The following is a 23799-nucleotide window of genomic DNA, read 5'->3' as shown; positions in this document are numbered from 1 at the left end:
CATTCATACGTAAAATATATATATTTATAATTTATATTTTAATTTTAATTTTAATCCTAATAATAAGGGTATGTTAGCGAATGTTGTAAGGGTGTAAGTCGAAATTCTGTCCGTGTAACGCTACGCTATTTTTAATCATTGTAAGTTATGTTCAACCTTTTTATATTAATGTCTCGTAGCTAAGTTATTATTATGCTTATTTAAAACGAAGTAATCATGATGTTGGGCTAATTACTAAAATTGGGTAATTGGGCTTTGTACCATAATTGGGGTTTGGACAAAAGAACGACACTTGTCGAAATTAGACTATGAGCTATTAATGGGCTTTATATTTGTTTAACTAAATGATAGTTTGTTAATGTTAATATAAAGATTTACAATTGGGCGTCCCTATAAATTACCATATACACTCAATCGGACACGATGGGCGGGGTATTTATATGTACGAATAATCGTTCATTTAACCGGACACAGGAATGGATTAATAGCCACTAGAATAATTAAAACAGGGGTGAAATTATGTACAAAGGACACTTGGTATAATTGATAACAAAATATTAAAACCTTGGGTTACACTCAGTCGACATCCTGGTGTAATTATTAAACAAAGTATTAAAATCTTGTTACAGTTTAAATCCCCAATTAGTTGGAATATTTAACTTCGGGTATAAGAATAATTTGACGAGGACACTCGCACTTTATATTTATGACTGATGGACTGTTATGGATAAAAACCAGACGGACATATTAAATAATCCAGGACAAAGGACAATTAACCCATGGGCATAAAACTAAAATCAACACGTCAAACATCATGATTAAGGAAGTTTAAATAAGCATAATTCTTTTATTTCATATTTAATTTCCTTTATTTTATATTTAATTGCACTTCTAATTATCGCACTTTTATTTATTGTTATTTAATTGCACTTTTAATTATCGTCCTTTTTAATTATCGCAAGTTTATTTTATCGCACTTTTATTATTCGCAATTTCATTATCGTTATTTACTTTACGCTTAAAATTAAGTCTTGTATTTATTTATTATTTTACATTTGATTTTAACTGCGACTAAAGTTTTAAAATCGACAAACCGGTCATTAAACGGTAAAAACCCCCCTTTATAATAATAATATTACTTATATATATGTTTGTATTTTTATAAAAGTAAACTAATATAGCGTTGAGCTTTGTTTAAAAAAAAGATTCCCTGTGGAACGAACCGGACTTACTAAAAACTACACTACTGTACGATTAGGTACACTGCCTATAAGTGTTGTAGCAAGGTTTAAGTATATCCATTCTATAAATAAATAAATATCTTGTGTAAAATTGTATCGTATTTAATAGTATTTCCTGCAAAAATTTAATAGTATTTTATACCCCTTAGCTTTGACATCAAAGTTTATCATAGTTTTTAATTAACTAACCCAAAACAGCCCGCGGTGTTACTACGACGGCGTAAATCCGGTTTTACGGTGTTTTTCGTGTTTCCAGGTTTTCAATCATTAAGTTAGCATATCATATAGATATAGAACATGTGTTTAGTTGATTTTAAAAGTCAAGTTAGAAGGATTAACTTTTATTTGCGAACAAGTTTAGAATTAACTAAACTATGTTCTAGTGATTACAAGTTTAAACCTTCGAATAAGATAGCTTTATATGTATGAATCGAATGATGTTATGAACATAATTACTACCTCAAGTTCCTTGGATAAACCTACTGGAAATGAGAAAAATAGATCTAGCTTCAAAGGATCCTTGGATGGCTCGAAGTTCTTGAAGCAGAATCATGACACGAAAACAAGTTCAAGTAAGATCATCACTTGAAATAAGATTGTTATAGTTATAGAAATTGAACCAAAGTTTGAATATGATTATTACCTTGTATTAGAATGATAACCTACTGTAAGAAATAAAGATTTCTTGAGGTTGGATGATCACCTTACAATATTGGAAGTGAGCTAGCAAACTTGAAAGTATTCTTGATTTTATGTAACTAGAACTTGTAGAATATATGAAGAACACTTAGAACTTGAAGATAGAATTTGAGAGAGATCAATTAGATGAAGAAAATTGAAGAATGAAAGTGTTTGTAGGTGTTTTTGGTCGTTGGTGTATGGATTAGATATAAAGGATATGTAATTTTGTTTTCATGTAAATAAGTCATGAATGATTACTCATATTTTTGTAATTTTATGAGATATTTCATGCTAGTTGCCAAATGATGGTTCCCACATGTGTTAGGTGACTCACATGGGCTGCTAAGAGCTGATCATTGGAGTGTATATACCAATAGTACATACATCTAAAAGCTGTGTATTGTACGAGTACGAATACGGGTGCATACGAGTAGAATTGTTGATGAAACTGAACGAGGATGTAATTGTAAGCATTTTTGTTAAGTAGAAGTATTTTGATAAGTGTATTGAAGTCTTTAAAAAGTGTATAAATACATATTAAAACACTACATGTATATACATTTTAACTGAGTCGTTAAGTCATCGTTAGTCGTTACATGTAAGTGTTGTTTTGAAACCTTTAGGTTAACGATCTTGTTAAATGTTGTTAACCCAATGTTTATAATATCAAATAAGATTTTAAATTATTATATTATCATGATATTATCATGTATGAATATCTCTTAATATGATATATATACATTAAATGTCTTTACAATGATAATCGTTACATATATGTCTCGTTTAAAAATCATTAAGTTAGTAGTCTCGTTTTTACATATGTAGTTCATTGTTAATATACTTAATGATATGTTTACTTATCATAGTATCATGTTAACTATATATATATATATCCATATATATGCCATCATATAGTTTTTACAAGTTTTAACGTTCTTGAATCACCGGTCAACTTGGGTGGTCAATTGTCTATATGAAACATATTTCAATTAATCAAGTCTTAACAAGTTTGATTGCTTAACATGTTGGAAACATTTAATCATGTAAATATCAATCTCAATTTATATATATAAACATGGAAAAGTTCGGGTCTATATCCGGAGCCGGACCATCTACATCAGTACCACCCGCACCACCCGCCCCACCTGCACCGCCTGCCCCACCAGCTCCCTCTAACGAGGAACTGATGAGGGAGATTGAGACTCTCTGAGCTCGAGTCACTGAGCTCGAGGAGCAGTTGGTTCGAGGAGCAGTTCACCCGCCTTCACCGTAGGACTTTTGTATTTAGATTTCGATATGTAATCTTGTTGTAGTTTATTGTATTACTCATGTATTGTATGGACTTATTCAGATGTATGAAACTTATTATTATTGATGAATGGAACTTTGCGTTATTTAATTCTTGCACGATGTTCTATTTACATTACTGTACGATGATTCTGTGGTATTTGTACCTAGATGCGTTATTTAATAACATGAGATGTTTTGATTCCATGTTGATTACTATATACTGTATTATTACTATTTGCATACTAGATTTTGACTTGAGTCAAAATGTTTGTTTAGAATACCATGGCCAACGGAAGATCCACACCTACCGCCGCCCAGATTGAGGACATGATCAACGAACGGGTCGCTGCAGCCCTAGCTGAAAGAAATCTCCAAGCTCCACCGCCACCACCACCGGTTATCCCACCAGTTCGAAATGGGTGTACTTACAAGGAATTCCAGAGCTGCAAACCGCATAACTTCAGTGGAACCGAGGGACCGGTTGGTCTCACCAGATGGTTCGAAAAGCTTGAATCAGTATTTCGAGTTAGCAACTGTTCGGAGGACAACAAGACCAAGTTTGCATCTTGCACGCTATCTGACGGCGCGCTAACGTGGTGGAACACGTTAGCTCAAGCGAAGGGCATTGATGAGGCGTATGCTACGCCATGGGAGGAATTCAAAGCTGCTATGATTGATGAGTACTGTCCGAGAACCGAAATTCAGAAGATGGAAATGGAATTCATGCAGTTAAAGGCCGTTGGTAACGACCTTGATGGTTACAACAGGAGGTTTCTTGAGTTAGCTCTCATGTGTCTGACAATGGTCACCCCGGAATTCAAGCGTATGGAGAGATACTTTTGGGGACTCCCTAAGTCCATCAAAGGAAACGTCACATCGTCCAAACCACCGAATGTTCCCGAAGCAATGCGCATGGCGCATACTCTCATGAATCAGATTCTTATTGATGAGCCGGAGAAGGCTAAGTTTGAGGCTGGTAGTAGCGAAAAGAGAAAATGGGACAACAATCACAACAACAACAACAACAACAACAACAACAGGGGGAGAAACTACGATCAAACCCCCGCTAAGAGACACAACAACGGTGGAAATCCCAAACCCGGCACAAGCTCCAACCCGAACTACAAAGGTACCCTACCGCAATGCAAGAGGTGTTACAAACACCACACTGGGTATTGTAACGTGGTTTGTGAGAAGTGCCAACGGTCTGGACATATAGGCAAGGATTGCAAGGTCACAACTTTGAATGCAAGGGCGAATCCCACCGGGCCGAAGAAGTGCTACGGATGTGGAAAGACGGGTCACTTCAGGAATGAGTGCCCCGACAAGCGAAAGGACGGCGGACCACCGCGAGGTAGAGCTTTAAATGTTAATGCAAGGGATGCACGAGAGAACCCCGACTTGGTGACAGGTATATTCACTATCAACAATCTTTTAGCTTCTGTCCTATTTGATACCGGTGCCGATAGAAGTTATGTATGTAGACACTTCTGTGATAAGATAAATTGGTCATTAGTCCCTTTAAAAGAAAGTATGCTTGTCGAGGTAGCCAACGGTAAACTTGAAAAGGTTGACCAAATTGGCCGAGGGGCTATTATTAATATAGCTGGTGCGAATTTCGAAATTGACTTGATACCTATTAAACTGGGAAGTTTTGACGTGATCGTCGGTATGGATTGGTTAACCAAAGTAAGGGCCGATATTATTTGTGGAGATAAAGCTCTTCGTATACCACAAGGAGATGGCGAGCCGCTGATTATCTATGGGGAGAGATGTACGTCGAAGCTGAACCTCATTAGTTGCGTGAAGGCACAGAAGATTATGAAGAAGGGATGTTTTGCTGTCCTAGCACATGTGAAAACGGTAGAAACCGAGGTGAAGAGTGTGAACAACGTACGGATTGTGAATGAGTTTCCTGATGTCTTTCCAGAGGAGTTACCAGGATTACCACCACCGAGGGCAGTGGAATTTCAGATCGATTTAGTGCCAAGAGCTGCACCTGTAGCTCGCGCACCGTACCGACTTGCACCTTCCGAGATGCAAGAGTTACAAAGCCAACTACAGGAACTCCTAGATCGAGGGTTTATTCAACCAAGTTCTTCACCGTGGGGCGCACCTGTTTTGTTTGTGAAGAAAAAGGATAGATCCTTCCGTATGTGCATCGACTACAGTGAACTCAACAAATTGACAATCAAGAATCGGTATCCACTACCACGAATTGACGATCTTTTCGATCAGCTGCAAGGATCGAGCGTTTACTCTAAGATCGATTTGCGATCCGGTTATCACCAGTTGAGGGTGAAAGAGAGTGACGTGATGAAGACTGCATTTAGGACACGCTATGGTCATTATGAATTTCTCGTAATGCCCTTCGGATTGACCAATGCACCTGCCGTATTTATGGACCTCATGAATCGTGTCTGCAAGCTGTACTTGGACAAGTTTGTTATCGTCTTCATAGATGATATCCTCATCTACTCCAAAAGCGAAGAGGAACACTAGCAACACCTCGGATTAGTGCTTGAACTCTTAAGACAAGAGCAACTTTACGCCAAATTCTCCAAGTGCGAATTTTGGTTGAAGGAAGTACAGTTTCTGGGCCATGTTGTGAGCGACCAGGGTATCAAAGTTGATCCCGCGAAGATTGAAGCTATCAGCAAGTGGGAAACCCCCACCACTCCGACTCATATTCGCCAATTCCTAGGTCTCGCCGGTTATTACCGAAGGTTTATTGAAGGTTTCTCTCTGATTGCGCGTCCTTTGACCGCACTGACTCACAAGGGCAAGAAGTTCATTTGGGAACCCACACACGAATCAGCCTTGAAGAAGAGGTTAACCACCGCACCTATCCTATCGCTTCCTGAGGGCAGTGACGACTTTGTTGTTTATTGCGATGCATCGAAGAATGGATTTGGTTGCGTATTGATGCAAAGATCAAAGGTTATTGCCTATGCATCCCGACAATTGAAGATTCATGAGCGGAACTACACAACTCACGATCTCGAACTTGAAGCCGTTGTCTTCGCGCTCAAATTATGGAGACACTATTTGTATGGAACTAAAAGTACTATCTTCACCGATCATAAGAGTCTTCAACACATCTTCGATCAGAAGCAACTGAATATGAGACAGCGTCGATGGATCGAGACGCTTAACGACTACGATTGTGAACTCCGTTATCACCCTGGCAAGGCCAATGTTGTAGCTGACGCTTTGAGTCGAAAGGAGAGGACGGTACCTCTTCGCGTTCGGGCTCTGAACATCACCATCCATTCGAACCTCAACAATCAGATCCGAGTAGCCCAAGATGAAGCTCTCAAGGAGGAGAATATATCTCATGAACATTTGAACATACTTATCTCTCGATTCGAGGTTAGAGATACTGGACTCCGATGTTATGCCGGAAGAATTTGGGTACCTCATTATGGAGATCTACGGAACCTTATACTTGATGAAGTACACAAATCGAGATATTCGATTCATCCTGGAGTGGGCAAAATGTACCATGACCTTAAAGAACAGTATTGGTGGCCGAATCTTAAGAAGGATGTTGCGACTTATGTTGGTAAGTGTTTGACTTGCTCGAAGGTTAAAGCCGAGCATCAGAAACCTTCTGGTTTACTCCAATAACCGGAAATCCCACAATGGAAGTGGGAAAGGATAACAATGGACTTCATCACCAAGCTGCCAAAGACGGTGGGCGGATACGATACTATTTGGGTTATTGTTGACCGCCTTACTAAATCTGCACACTTTCTAGCGATGAAGGAAACGGATACGATGGAGAGACTTGCTCAACTATACATCAAGGAGGTTGTATCTCGTCATGGTGTACCCTTATCGATCATCTCCGATCGCGATCCCCGTTTTGCCTCTAGATTTTGGCGTTCTTTGCAAGAAGCCATGGGAACTCGTCTTGACATGAGTACTGCTTATCATCCTCAGACTGACGGGCAAAGTGAATGAACGATTCAGACGTTGGAAGACATGTTGCGTGCATGTGTCATTGATTTTGGAAAGGCCTGGGAAAGGCATTTGCCACTAGCCGAATTCTCGTACAACAACAGTTACCACTCGAGCATTAATGCTGCACCTTTTGAAGCGTTGTATGGCCGTAAGTGCCGATCTCCTATTTGTTGGGCTGAAGTAGGCGAAAAGCAAATCACCGGACCCGAGGTAGTCCACGAAACCACGGAGAAGATTGCTCAGATTCAAGCTAGACTTAAGACTGCCCGTGATCGCCAAAAGAGTTATGCCGATCTTAAACGTAAGGACTTTGAATTCAACGTTGGTGATCGTGTAATGTTAAAGGTTGCACCTTGGAAAGGTGTGATCCGTTTTGGAAAACGTAGAAAGTTAAACCCACGATACATTGGCCCTTTTGAAATCTTGGAACGTGTTGGACCCGTTGCTAACCGTTTGGATCTACCAGCACAATTGAGTTCAGTTCATCCTACCTTCCACGTGTCAAACTTGAAGAAGTGTCTTGCTGCACCCGAACTTATCATACCACTTGAGGAACTTACGATTGACGACAAACTCCACTTTGTGGAGGAACCTGTTGAAATTATGGATCGTGAGATCAAAACTTTGAAGCGCAACAAGATTCCGATCGTCCGAGTACGATGGAATGCCAAACGGGACCTGAGTTTACTTGGGAGCGAGAGGATCAAATGATGCGGAAGTATCCTCACCTTTTCCCGACTCCTCCATCTACCTCAGCTTAAAAATTTCGGTAAAGATTTTTAATGTTAAATGTCTTGTACATAACATACCTCAAACAAAAGTTAATACCTCAAACATTGTCATAGACATTAAAAATTTCGTTTAGAACCATCTACCAATTCTTTTATTTGAGTAAAGATTTTCTAAATAAGCATATTCATTGGACAATGTTAAATGTCTTGTACATAACATACCTCAAACATTGTCATAGACATTAAATCGAAAACCTTGAGTGTGTCCAACACCTCCGGACACGTTGTTGTCTATTGTGGCCGAACTGTCGGTGGCTAGTAAACATAAAAAACAAAGAATCAACATATTAGTTACTGTAAAATCGAAGAAGGATTGTCCATAATAAAAACCTAAAACCACAACACATAAACAATCACCAAGTTATACCTAAAACCACAACACATAAACAATCACCAAATTTATGATTCTTTGAAGCATCAACACCATCCTCAAGATAAGCAATCACCAAATTATCATTCTTTAAACCACACATTGAATCGAAAAGATAACTAAAATTTTTTAGGTTTTAAGTGATTGTGTAATTATTGGTAACGCACAACAAATAAAAAACAATGAGAAGCTAAACCAAAAACCAGCAAAACACCCAATTAAAAAAGATGAACCTGTAACTCTGCAAGTAACGAAAGACGAAACAAAAAAAATTGAACTACAGGGGTAACAAATAACTCAAAAAACAATTGAACAATATGAAACGCCCACAAACCACTACCCAAAAACGACAATTTTTTTTTTTCTTTTTTTTTTCCCTCGACCCAATTCAAAATTTCTCATTTCGACAACAATACTTAGAAACTCCGAAGTAACCTTTTTAACATTATTACAACATCGTAATGTAACAAAATACATCAATCAAGATACGAGTACTATATTTACAACCCAAAATAATACAAGTAATAAACTTGACCCATTACGCACTACAAGTGTTAATAACTACCCATTTCAACAAAGCAGACAAAAAAAAAAAAAAAAACACTAGTAGCAAGAGCATGATCTTAGGGATTTATATCTCCCGTCAAAAGCATCTAGCAAGCTAAACATGTAACTTCAAAAGTACGTTCACATCCACAAGTTATCCATTTAGTGCGCCTTTACCTTTACCCAAATCGGAGCCTATAAAAAGAAATAAACAACGGTAAGCGAACGCTTAGTGAATACAATACGCACATATTAAATGATAAATTTAATAACTAGTACACAAACCGCTTACACATTCCAACAAGCATACAAGTCATACATCATACAAATTGCACCCCCGTGCTAAGTTGGGTTCTTGCTTAGTCCCCGACAAGAAGCAAGTCCCATAGACATCTCCCCGATGTCATAGGCAATGGGCGTCCCCAATGTCAAACCACCATCTAGTGCGTCCCCGACGCTAGGAACCTATTGTACATCTCCGCGATGTAATTTTAGTTCCTATCACTTCCAACAACAATAAAACAATCTGCATACCAAAATCAAATTTAACAAGTAATATGTACACATTGTACTCACCTCGAAATTCAAGCAAGCGATAATTATGAGTACTTCCAAACATGATCTCGATCACTCTTTCAAGTACGATTCACCTAACAATAAACATGTACATAAACTTATCACATCTCTATCATCTTTGGTCAACAAAGTCAACCAAGGTCAACCAAACCTAGGGTTTTATCATTCGAACCCTCAATACACACTCTTAATACCCTTTAACAAATTCCAAGAATCATTTACACAAGTCTTCTCATTTTAATCACACTATTATTAACAATATTTTACCTTATAAGACCAAAAATTAAGTGTAAAGATTTAGCCACCCTAATTATGAATTACAAATTTGCATTTTACATGTTCATCATCACTACCAAATTTCCACTCATAAACCCTAACTCTCAAAATTTGAATTAGGGTATCAATAGAGTTGGAAAGTCTCTTTCTAACACTAATTAACCAAAACAAAACAAAAATTCGAATCAAAAGTGAGAAATTCACATACCTTGGGGTCTAGGGTTTTAATACTAAATCTTCAAATTTACAAAGAGGATGAAGATGAAGGAAATTCAAGATTCCTAGTAGCACTAACAAGCAAGTAGTAATTAAGTTGATTACAACCTTGAAAATCTAGGGTTGGTGATGATTTTTCCCTAATTCGCCTCTACTCCCACTCTCGTTCTATATTTTTTTTTAAGCATTGTGAATATTTTAGCTGCTGTCTCAGATTTTTAAGGGATGTATTTTGACCGCATTTACACTTTTAGCCCTCTATTACACCATGTATTTCAACCCGTCCTATTATTGCAACAAAGGTCCTTTTTCTAACAATTGTTAAAATATTAAAAACTCTACTTAATAATAAATAACTAGTGAAATAACCCGTGGAACCACGGATTTGTTTAAACGAAACAGTTTAATGATATGTTTTAGGTATTAAGTGTACGTAAATGCTAAAGTTATTTAGTTTAATGATCCGTGGAACCACAGAGTCCGACTAAGAAACTCGTCAGCTGAACATTTCATCAAACACCTAAAATTCATATTAAATAATTCACATCCGATCATAAGAGATAATATTAGTTGTCATTTTACTTTAAAAATATAAATTAAAATATAATTTAGAATTGGTTTTCTTCTGTCTAGCTTATATACCTTCTCGTACTCAATTTAAAATAATTAATTAAAATAATTCAAAATTATTTAATTTTAATAATTAAAATAAATATTAATAAGATTTAATAATAATAACTAATTAATAAGATTTAATTTTAATTTAAAATTATTTAGATTAATGACATCATCCACCATGTTTAGATTTTTTTTCTTTTTCTTTTTGATTTTTTTTAACAAAAGAATTAGTCTAATAATGACATAGTCATTATAACATTTTAATATTAACTATATATACCTTTTAAAAATTGGGTTGTTACACAATAGCAAAATAAAACTCTAGCAGCCACATCCGATTAACTAAGCAATAATCCTAAAAAAAATTAGAACACTTAATATGCAAAATCAAAGAACACAGCAGGAACAACATTCAGCAAAGGGGTCGGTCTAGATAACAACAATTGAAGACATATCGTATTCGTAAAAATGAGAAAAATAATAACCATAAGTCCTCTTTCCTGCGACCAAAGCAAAAAGAGAAAAACCTTAAAATTTGTGTTCATCGACAACATACCGGCTGATAAAACACGCAATTGCCGTGTCAAGTGCTTCAATTTTGACGGTATTCATCTTGAATATGTACATTGCATAAAAGTTCAGTCACCGCCACCAAAGAATGACGAAACATAAACAAACATAAAAAACTATGAAAAATATCATCGTCATGCAACATGAAGTTAAATCAGCCGCCTCTAAGCAATAAGACCATCGCTAACAACACAAAGAGCTGCTGATAAAGAAATAATTAAGTGAAACAATGAAACCCACCTTGAGATAGAATCAAGTAGAAAATGGGTATTAACCAAGATTAGGTGGTGAAGGATGTGGAGTGTATAGGAGTCGGTGGAGGATTGTATGGGTGTTAAAAAATTAGCCGTAAGATTTTGAGATTTAGAATAAAAAAAGAAACCACATAGCGGTTTAGGATATATGATAATTTGATATGGAATTAGGAAAAGGGAAATGGAATTAGGAAAAGAAAAGGTTAAAAAGTTTAAATAATAACATATCTATACGTGTTACTACCAATTTAAGGTGTCAACACGTCTAAATAATAACATATTTAGACGTGTTCCTCTCATTTGGTCAATTAGACGTATTAACACGTCTAAATATGTCAATTAGACGTGTTGACACGTCTAACTAATACGTTAATTAGAGGTGTTCCGTCTATTTTATAGATAAACGTGTTATTTTGTACATATAGACGTGTTATTTTGTACATATAGTCGTGTTAATTTATTAACACGTCTAAATAAGGGGCTCTAAATGACGATAAATGTAGTAGTGGATGGAACATTATCCAATAAAAGTACTCGAAAAGTGAAGATTCGACCTTTCTGTCAATCGACAGCCGCCGACCATTTGTCAATGGCCGCCATCCATTTCAAGCGATGGATCATGCCGCCGGCCGTTTAATGATGGTCGCCGACCATTCCATGGTTAGTGTGAGGGCACCATCCATTGGTTAAATTGGCGGCGACTATTCGCTCTGGCGAAGGTTTGCCTGCCATCCAGTGACAAATTGCCGGCGACCGACCATACAAAAAGGGCAGTATGAATTTCAGAATCTCATCAAATAATCCAAACAAACACACAAAAGATTTAGCCTATATTCATGGCAGAAATTATAAAATATATAAAAGAAATAGAAAATGCATATATAAATAAAAGAAGAACAATTACATGTTGAATTACATCATCATAATAATGATCAATATTACACTTACATAATCACATAACAAGAACATGAATGAAAACTTACTTGATTGTAGAACCGACGAGATCTTTGGATTGAATGATGAAACCATACATTAGGGTTGTCGATTCCAATAGTGATGTTGTAACGACCCTGGATTTTCCAACGTTTATTTATTAGTAATTATTATTATTAATACGTGTGATTTAAACGAATGTATGTTATTACATTTACTTGTTGCCATGATTGCCCGTACTTGATTCTTTAATGCCCGAAACGTTTTTGTGACACCCGGAACTTACACGAATAATATTTTCACATATTATTTACATTCATGATTAGTTTTAGTAATCATTTTGACTAACTATGGTGATTAGTTAGTTACTTGGGCTTTAATTGGATTTATTTGTTAAATACTTGAACTTGGGCTTGACAAAGCTAATGGACTCATGAATAAGGCTTATAAGCCCACCCTACATATTAAATGGACTTAATTTAGCCCATCACACTTGTAAGTAATACTTTCAAACATAAAATAGTTAGTTTAAGACACTTGGAATAATTAACTAGGCGGAAGACAAGTTACTTACAAGCATGCTAGTCATCTTTCTCCCATATATTCCCCTTTTCCCATTCCACACAAACACCACACCCCATGCAAGAATCTAGCATGTTGACCACCCCATTGGAGGGCCATATGGCCGTGACCTTGGTGGGTATGGGGGGGAGAATTCAAAGTTTTTTTTTGACTACATATTACTAGCATTCACTCCACTCTTACACTTACTTGCTCTCATTTTTCTCACATTCTTCTCTCTACTTGGTAAGTAACAAGATTTATTTTCTCTTCTTTCTCTTCATCTAAAACCGCCACCATCATCATTCTTTTACTTGGTTGTGTTGTTGTTTGATTACTTGTTCTTGTTGTTGATTACCTTCTTGAAGTTGTTTGTTGTTTTAAAGAATCAAACTCCCTAGTTTGTTCTTCATATTATCTTGTTATTCAAGAACAAGCAAGAACCTAAACTCTCTAGTTTATGGTTCTACAATTGATGTTTTAAAGATTTAAAGTTCATAAGTTCTAAAAATCATACATGCATTCATGTTTGTAAACTTGAGGTTTACTTTCTTAAGAATCAAAGCCTTGGCTTGAATCTTTAAAGTATGAATAACCATGAACTTATTACTTGTAAATTTAGTTTACTACTTCGTTTCATACACTTTTAATTTCATGATTCTTGTTATAATGGTCAAAGTGTTACTAGTTAACCTTGACCTCATTTATCTTGAACTAAAGTTAAAAGTTCAAGAACATGCAAATGAAACTTTTAATTATAACTTTGTACACATATGTTTGATCTAACTTTTGGGTATTGGATCTTCAAGATCAAACTAACCACTTATTATTTTCAAGTTTGTGGTACAATATCACCTTTCTAATTCATGCATGTGTTGAATCTATGATCTTGATGCAACTTTGGTTCATCAAACTTCATACAACTCTTAAGTGAGTTGTGCTTCGTATCATAGACTTACACTAGTGTTATGATGGCAAAATCTTGGTTAAGACAATGCAACCACATCAATGAGTTGTACACTTGAAGCTATATGCATCAAGGATGAGAACCATGATGAACATCAAGCACCAAGACCACCGGAACTCACTTAAACTTACTGTTCTGTCCAAACCCTACTGACCTACTGTTTCTGTAACAGACCAGTAGATCTGGGCTACTGAGACCATGATTTTTAGATATAACTTTTCGAGTAGATAACTTTTCATATAAGACTTGTCTTAATCCGAGTTACGGTTTAGAATCTACGGCCCTCCGAGCGTCACTATGTCCATTTACTTTTCTGTTTTCTGTTTACAGTTTTTGTTTTTTCTGGTTTCTGTAACAGACAAGTACACCTGGGCTACTGTAACCTTTACTTTCAGATATCTCAGTTCGTGTAGATAACTTTTCATATAAGACTCGTCTTCATCCGAGTTACGGTTTAGGATTTATAGCCCTCCGATCGTCACTAGGTCCTTTTAACGTTGTGCAGAAATTTCAGACCTACTCGCACTTAAACCGTCACCACGGTCAAACGAAGACGAGTTTGCTTCTGGAATTTTTACCACACTTAAGGGACTCATAGATGGAGCCATGGCCACTGGTCTCACCTTAATTCAGTGAGGGTAGAGGCCGTGGTGACTGACTGAAGTCAGCCTTTGTTTTAAAATACATTCATAAACGAAACTCACTTTACGCCTTTTGTTAAATGATGAATGATGATGACCCTTAAGACCTTAATTACATACTTTTAAAACTATTCAGACGATTTACTGACTTAGTACTATTTGACTTAGGTTGAGGACCTTCGGACCGATTACTTGCACACCTTTTCCGAACCGACTTTACGACTACATTATCATTGTGAGTTATAGCATCCCTTTTTACTTTAACTATTTTGGGACTGAGAATACATGCACGTTTTATGTTTTACATACTAGGCACGAGTACTTAAAACTTATATATGTGTGGGTTATACAACGGCATAAACGTTCCCTTTAGCTCGGTAACGTTTAATCATTGGTTTTTGAACCGTGAACGCGAATCTTAGATATGGATCCATAGGGTTTGACATCCCCACTCGGGCTAGTCGCGCTAGCATTTAACGAGTGATTAATACTTCGTAATCATACGCACTTGCCAAGTGTGCTTTCAGGGGGTATAAACGTTAAGTTAGTTACCAAGTGCCCACGGTTAAGCATATACTTTTACATACTTTTGAAACGCTCGTTGTAGCACTGAAATCTGGTGGCCTACTTACATTACTGTTATACTTAAACTATAGCTCACCAACCGTTGTGTTGACATTTTAAGCATGTTTTTCTCAGGTGCGTAAGGTTTACTTCCGCTGTGTACTTGTTGTGCTGTAGACACCCGCTGCTTAGAGTTGACAACGCATGAACTACTTTATTTTGCATTCAAACTTTCGCACTTTTGAACTATGACTTGTAACAACCGTTGTGGTCACATACACTTATTATTTGCTTCTACTTAGTGAAGCCTGCTTTTGGATTGTAAAACATTCAATGTTGGTTTAGACATCACTTTATTATTGAATGCAAGCTCTTTTTTGAAAACGCATGTAGTACTTGACCTTGTAATGATCCTGTTGTTGATGATTCGTATACGATGGTTTTGTACGGGGCATCACAGATGTCCTTAATCCGATGGAGGGATTTCTCACAAAGTAATTTGGTGTTCTTGACAGAAACTTAATGGACAACATATTGAGAAATGACCACATCCCTTTATTTATAGTTATGGTAGTTATGGCGGTTACTTCCATCAAATAACCGCCAAAAGTTAGTTAGGGTTAGTTATGTCATTAAGGCAAACATGAGGGTGTAAATGGTAAAAGGCCACGAACCCAACGGGATCATTCTAACATTCTCCCACTTGGCCGAATTACCATTTTTTACATAAACTAAAAGTTAGGTTGGCCAAGTTTATGTTAATTATCATAATTTCATATAGCACCAAAAGCAAAAAGATACAGCCATACGTGTCGTGTTTGACGCGGGACCCCCGTCGATTATACAAATGGTACTAATATAAAATGTATGATTTCTTTATGCCAAAATGACAAGTGCATAATGTGGTACATAGTTAATTTTGTCTATAATGAAACGTAAGTGTGCACAGTTGAAGTAAATATAGACAAACTAGACATTATAGTGAAGGATATTGACCTAAGTGCTTGTTTTTGAATATTAAACGTTATCATGAAATTATACACTAACTTTAACATTACGTAGGGTCTTGAATAAAACCCTAATTTAGCGACATGACACATAAATCATTTGGGTTGCAAACCTTGAGTTAGCGGATCCGCAAGCATTTCATGAGTTCTAATGTGCTCGATACATATAAGTTATTCCTTCACTCTTTCACGTACAACTAAATACGTTGTATCGAGGTATAAATCAGCTTCAAATGAACTATTACGTACAATTCGAGAAGTTCATGAATGCGTTATTATCGCAGTAAAACTTTAATGGCCTTATTATGGATTTAGAAATTATGAGTCCAATGATAAAGGGTTTCAACAACATTAAATGACATGCCGCTATATAAGTTTTTGAGTTTGCGGATCCGCAAGCATTTCATGAGTTCTAATGTGCTCGATACATATAAGTTTATGTTTACAAACAAACATATTTTTTAATGACATGAACACGAAAATACGTACTTTAAGCTTTACATGTGTAACGTCCCGCCTTTTTTCGTTTACTTTTCCGTTTAATTATTTAAAGTCCGTTATATGTTTATAACATCCTTCGTTAATACGCGTTTTAAATTATCTCGTTTAGGTAATTCACGCACCCGATTCAAAGTGGAGGGACTAAACTTGCCAAGAGGCCAAAGATTTGACTAGGTCAACTAGTCAAACCTTCAACCTCATCCATTCATTATTCCATTTTCTTTTCTCTTTTCTTTTACTACTTTCACAATTTCTCTCAATCTTCATCTCAAAGAATCATCATCCATTTCAAATCTAGCAAGCTTCAATCCAAACAAATTGCTTTTTTGGAATCCTTGCAACTTCTTCTTCGATTCTATACCGATTACATCTCATTTGGGTAACTTTCTAAAATCACTAGATTTTGTGTTCTTGATGTTTTTAACTTATAAAGTTGTTAATTGGTGTCTATGGCTTAAGTCTAACATGAATATATGATTTATATGTTCGATCTTGTTATTTTTAGTAACTAGCTTGAACTTGAAAGTTTGGTTTGTTTGATTGATGATTTGGTTGCTTAAATGTTGTTGTTATGATAAAGTGCAAGTATTAAATGTGTTCCTAGTATCACTAGCTTCAATTTGATGTGTAGGTTGCTTTAGAAAACTCCATGAACTTGATTAGTGATTTTGGTGATATTGGGTTAGGGTTTGATGAACTTGAAATGGACTTTTGATGCTTTGAATGACATGAAATGTTATTTGTAAGTGTTAGGTTGTATTGTATGTTTAATTATCTTCGAAACGGCATATCATTCGTATAAATTGGTTGCGTGAGTCATTGAATTGCATTTATGAACTTGAATGCATTAAATAATGAGCATTGAATGTGTTTTGGGTAGTTGCAAGTATTGAATTGTTTGTTGAAATGTGTTTAGTTGTGTTCCTTGTCAAATTACCTTTCCAATGATATAAGATACGTGTTGTAAGTGTTTACGGTTTGTGAATTATGCTAAAATGAAGAATTAATTTTGACTTGAACAATTGAAACTGACCAGACACCAGACCACGTTAAATGTCGCGGCGCGACCCTCCTTGGTCGCAGCGCGGCATTTGCCGTGTTTGGGTTCTGACCTACATGGTCAAAATTCGAAAAATGTTTGCTATGCTACGCACCTCCGATTCACATGTAAGTTGTTCTAACATGCTTATATATGAATAAAAACCTCGAAAAAATAGTTCGAGACCCGACCCGAATGTGTTGACTTTTTCGTTGACTTTGACCCGACCAAAGTTGACTTTTAATCAAACTTAACCAAATACTTATGCAATCGTTCTAACATGCTTCTATACTTGTACCTTGCATAAAACTTGACAATTTGATCCACATGCTATAATAATCGAGTCGTAACGAGCCATAAGACTAATTGAACACTTTGACCTATCGTGTTTACCGTTATTGATACGACCTATTTGTTTAGGTCAAGACTAGCATTGTTCTTTGCACACGTTTACTTGTTGAAGTACTCTATTACTCGTGCACTCAAGGTGAGATCATAGTCCCATCTTTCAAACAACTTTTATGCTTTAAACTATGGGATGAGAAACACATACGTATCATACTTTTACACTTTGAACACAAGTACGGAAACGAACATTCCACGTACGGGTTTGAACAAAAATCCTCAATTCAATTATCATTAGTTACACTTGCAGGGTGTAAACGAGAACTTATATTGTGTGATCACATGGGCTTGACGAGCCTCATTCGGACGGTTCGCTACCGTTAGCGGATGAAATATATTTTCGAGTATAGTGTATGTTCTGACACTACGTAACAGGATACAAAACAGTTAAGTTTGATAATTGGGTGCCCGCGAAACAAATAACAACTTTGGAATGCAAATGATTTTGATAATCATCTTATATTAAATCTTGTGGTTCACATACAACGTTTACTAAAACACCTATGATTTCACCAACGTTTTCGTTGACAGTTTTCAATATGTTTTCTCAGGTCCTTGAATGCTTAAAGATACATGCTTCCGCTTAATTTTTGATACTTGCTTGGATGTCGAGTATACGTGCATAGTTGGAGCGTCTTTTGACAACTATTATAATTTGTGTCGCATAGGTTTCATTTGTACGTTAAACATTGATATGTAACTAGTCATTGAACTACTTTTGGAAACTTGAAACATCCTTTTTACTTATGAAATGAATGCGACATATTTTGGTCAAGCGTCACGTTAAAGACTTATGACAACGTAACGGAACCTAAGTAGTCGGCGCCATCAAACATGATTTGGTCGAGTCGCTACATATGGTATTAGAGTTGGTTTAACCTTAGCCGTAAAGGTAGTCACGCGTGCCGGCTGTCAGGCCGGGAACCCAAACAGACTATGCTTTTTAGCGGGTTAATCGTAGAGGGGGTTCTCACAGTGTTACCTGTGACGAAGCATTGGCTCTTACCCCCTGCGATTCCTTGGAATTTGAGGGTTGGCAGTTTGGCAGAAATGCGGGCCGTAAAATCAGTGTCTGAGGTACACTCAGTGGTCACCAAGCGGTTAGCTGGAAAGGCACTGGGTGGGTTTCTACCCCATCTGTTGCTACAGATGGTATCAGAGCGTTGGTTGTAGGGATTTAGAGTTCAATGGTGTCAACCCCGAGTCATAGGGTACATTAGTGAGTCTAGACTACAACTGGCATATAGACTTGAAGTAGGAATTACTTGACTACTTGTGCATTTATACTCGAACGTTTCTACTCATATCTACTCTTATTTCATCTTAATCTCACGTTGTTGAATTTAATTGACACGCCACCTTGACTTAGTGAAATAATGTCGAATGCACATATGAATTAGGGTAATATAATTTCCGGGATTATGTTACGGTGACTCATATGAACGTTCTGAAATTATGGCATAAAGAATTTAAGGCAAGTCAAGGAAAAATTTTCTCTATCCTTATCCCATATGATGATTAGTATTATTGAAAATACTAATCAACGGTATTCTTGTGTTTTGAAGGAACAATGCCTCCTCGTCATGTGCCACGCCATGAGACTCCCGAACAAGCTCTACAACGAATGATAGCCACCGCCGTGGATTCTGCCATGGCCGGTCACTCGTCCAACAACAACAATAACAACAACCACAACAACAACAATCAAGGGGCCGGTAACTCAAGCGAAGGGTGCTCCTATAAAGCTTTCATGGGGTGCAAACCTTATACTTTTGATGGGACAGGGGGACCGGTTGTGCTCACCCGATGGTTTGAGCAAACGAAAGCCGTCTTTAGCATAAGCGGTTGTCGGGACCAAGACAAGGTCAAATACTTCACCCACACCTTTGCCGGTATCGCCCTCACGTGGTGGAACACGTATGTACAATCGGTGGGTACCGATGAAGCTCACGCCCTCTCTTGGGCCGATTTAAGGGAAAGGATGATCGTCGAATTTTTCCCTCGTGAAGAAACCCGAAAGCTCGAATAAGAGCTAAGAAAAACGTTACGCGCCTAGTGACGCAATTGATATTTAAAAACGGTAGTAACACCCGCCTAGTGACGCAATTGATATTTAAAAACGATTAGTACTTGTATCTATTTAAATTCTTAAAAAGAAAAACGTTACGCGCTAAACTATTTTCCTAAGTAAAATAAAAATAAACTTTGAAAAATAAATAGTTTTGAAAAACTAAATGTTATACTGTTAGATGAAAGATTTTGGATACAAATTTATATTTCTAAAAATGTATATATATATATATATATATATATATATATATATATATATATATATATATATATATATATATATATATTTTAACTTCGTCATAAAACGTCTTAATTTAAAATAAAATATTTTGGTAAACAACGAGTCACTGATTTATAGAAGCAAATGACCACGACGCTCAAATTTTATAAGATACAATTTCATAAAGCATTTTTTTGATAAATAAATCAAATTATTATTAAAGGTACACGTCGCGTAACGTAAAAGGCTAGTTTTCTAGACGTACGAAAGTGCGCTCGAAAAACCGAAAGTGGTACATGAGTCGAGTGACAATGTTCGAGTCATCTGAACAAAAATTACATTTTTACGACGCACGTAAATATAATATAATATTTAATTAATTCTAAAGATTAAATATATTATATATTAAATAATATATAAATCTATATATTACGTATGAAATGTGTGTGTCGGTAGGAGCAAACAAAAGAAGATGGGCTGTTAATTTACATCATACATTCGCATGATTATTTCAAGTGGACTCCATGCGATCGCATGGAGTCAAGTTTCTGAAATCATCTATAAATCAAACTCGCTCATTTTTGGAAACACACACAAATATCACTCTATATCTCTCGTTACTTATATTTATATTATTATTATTATTATTATTATTATTATTATTATTATTATTATTATTATTATTATTATTATTAGTATTATTAATATCATTATTATTAATATTATTACTATTAGTATTATACATAAAATAATACGACGGAGTCATGAGTGGATTATTTCAAAACGGGTTTTATGAGCGGGATAGAGTTAAGGAAATTATGGGTTATAGCTATGGAGGTGATGGGTATGGTTCATGGGTATGCTCATAAGGTCAATCTAGTGTTTATCGTCTCCGTTGCATCTACGTACCTTTTCTGCAATATTGAATCTCAATATTGATACGTGAGTACTCGTAAATAAATTTTTACATACTAATTGTGTATCCATGTCTAGTGCTCAAGTATATATATTTATGCATGCTTGTATGCTAAATTTGGTCGTTAAACAGTTTATAATGAATCACGAATAAAATACATATATTACTATTAAAAGGTATATGATATACATGTTTTTGGAAAGCTGGCGAAAAATCAATAACTTTTCATTTAGAAATCGAGTAATTTCGATGAACGAATTAAAAGATATGGTCAACTGAATTATGATTAACGTTAATAGGAATTGCTTTTGAATCTGCAATTAATATTTAAACAACTTGTTTATAAGATTGATAAATTGGATTTTGTCGAATATTACCAACCGAGTAAATGAATCCTTATATAAGGCACGTCTCGTTTTGTTGAACTATAGTCAAAATTGACTTTTTGAAACGACTTTGGATAACTTTTGTATGTCGATCTCGAGCATTAGGATTGTGATACACTATGACCTGACCTAGCTTGATAGACATTTATTGACCAACATATGTTCTCTAGGTTGAGATCTACGGTTATTTGGTAATCCGAGTTTCGATCACATTTTGGTGAATGACTTTATATGTTGCTAAGGTGAGTTTCATTTGCTCCCTTTTTAAATGCTTTTGCAATATATATTTTTGGGCTGAGAATACATGCACTTTATTTTAAACAATGGACACAAGTACATACTAAATTCTACACCGAGTTTGAACCGAAAATCCCTTAGCTTTGGTAACTAGTAACTGTCGGTTATAAGAACTGGTGGGCGCGAGTAGTTATATATGGATCCATAGGGCTTGCTATCCCCGTCCGAGCTAGAGTGCTAGCCTTTTTCACGGACGTATGCTATTTGATAAGCGTACACGTTGGTTTGCGTGTATTATTAAGATGATTATACAAAGGGTACAAATTATATATACGTTAAGTTTAGTTACCAGGGTGCTCAATTTCGTAGAATATTTTGATAAACGTTTCGGATGAAACAACTGAAATCTTGTGATCCACCTTTATATACAGATTATACAATACATTAAAACTATGAACTCACCAACCTTTGTGTTGACATTCGTTAGCATGTTTATTCTCAGATTTCCTAGAAGTCTTCCGCTGTTTGATTATATGTTAGACAAGCTATGTGCATGGAGTCTTACATGGCATATTTTTCAAGGAAACGTTGCATTCACCAAATCATCACCATGTATCTTATTTTGACTGCTTTGTCAACGGAAGTACTATTGTAAACTATTATTTACAGTGATTGTCTATATGTAGAAATCATCAGCTGTCGAAAACCTTTGATTTAAATATTCATTTATGGTGTGCCTTTTTCAAAAGAATGCAATGTTTACAAAACGTATCATATAGAGGTCAAATACCTCGCAATGAAATCGATGAATGACGTGTTCATCCATATGGATTTGGAGCGATCGTCACAGTTGGTATCAGAGCGTTGGTCCTAGCGAACCAGGTCTTGCATGAGTGTGTCTAACTGATAGTTGTTAAGATGCATTAGTAAGTCTGGACTTCGACCGTGTCTGCATGTTAAAAGTTTTGCTTATCATTTCTTGTCGGAAATTACATGTTTATCATTCTTAAGTCTACACACATTTTCCTGCATTTATTGCATAAATAGTGTATAGACAAAAATTCATATCTTAGCGTATCTGTCACTGTAAACTTTTCCTGACATCTTCCGAAAATTTCTCCGTGATTTATGGAATTTGGTATTATATATACATATGTAAATTATATATTGAAGAATACCAAACTAAATTCTATAATCTAATTCATATCAAAAATCATCTCCCTAATTATACAAGATGGATCCCGTATCTAGTTCAAATTCCTTAAACTCCGACAGCTATTCCGATATGGATATTCACCTGAATTCCGAAGACAGTGTAACCAGAATGGATCAACCAATCAGCCATCACCTATTCTGGATGAATTGGGGATGGGTTCTGTAGTGACCCGAACTTTTCCATGTTTATATATATTAATTGAGATTGATATTTACATGATTAAATGTTTCCAACATATTAAGCAATCAAACTTGTTAAGACTTGATTAATTGAAATAGGTTTCATATAGACAATTGACTACCCAAGTTGACCGGTGATTCACGAACGTTAAAACTTGTAAAAACTATATGATGACATATATATGGTTATATATATAGTTAACATGATATTATGATAAGTAAACATATCATTAAGTATATTAACAATGAACTACATATGTAAAAACAAGACTACTAGCTTAATGATTTTGAAACGAGACATATATGTAACGATTATCGTTGTAACGACATTTAAGGTATATATATCATATTAAGAGATATTCGTACATCATAATATCATGATAATATAATAATTTAAAATCTCTTTTGATATTATAAACATTGGGTTAACAACATTTAACAAGATCGTTAACCTAAAGGTTTCAAAACAACATTTACATGTAACGACTAACGATGACTTAACGACTCAGTTAAAATGTATATACATGTAGTGTTTTAATATGTATTTATACACTTTTGAAAG

Source organism: Rutidosis leptorrhynchoides, chromosome 6 (genome assembly GCF_046630445.1).
Source record: "Rutidosis leptorrhynchoides isolate AG116_Rl617_1_P2 chromosome 6, CSIRO_AGI_Rlap_v1, whole genome shotgun sequence".
Taxonomy (NCBI): Eukaryota; Viridiplantae; Streptophyta; class Magnoliopsida; order Asterales; family Asteraceae; genus Rutidosis; species Rutidosis leptorrhynchoides.
Note: the sequence above shows the minus strand (reverse complement) of the source record.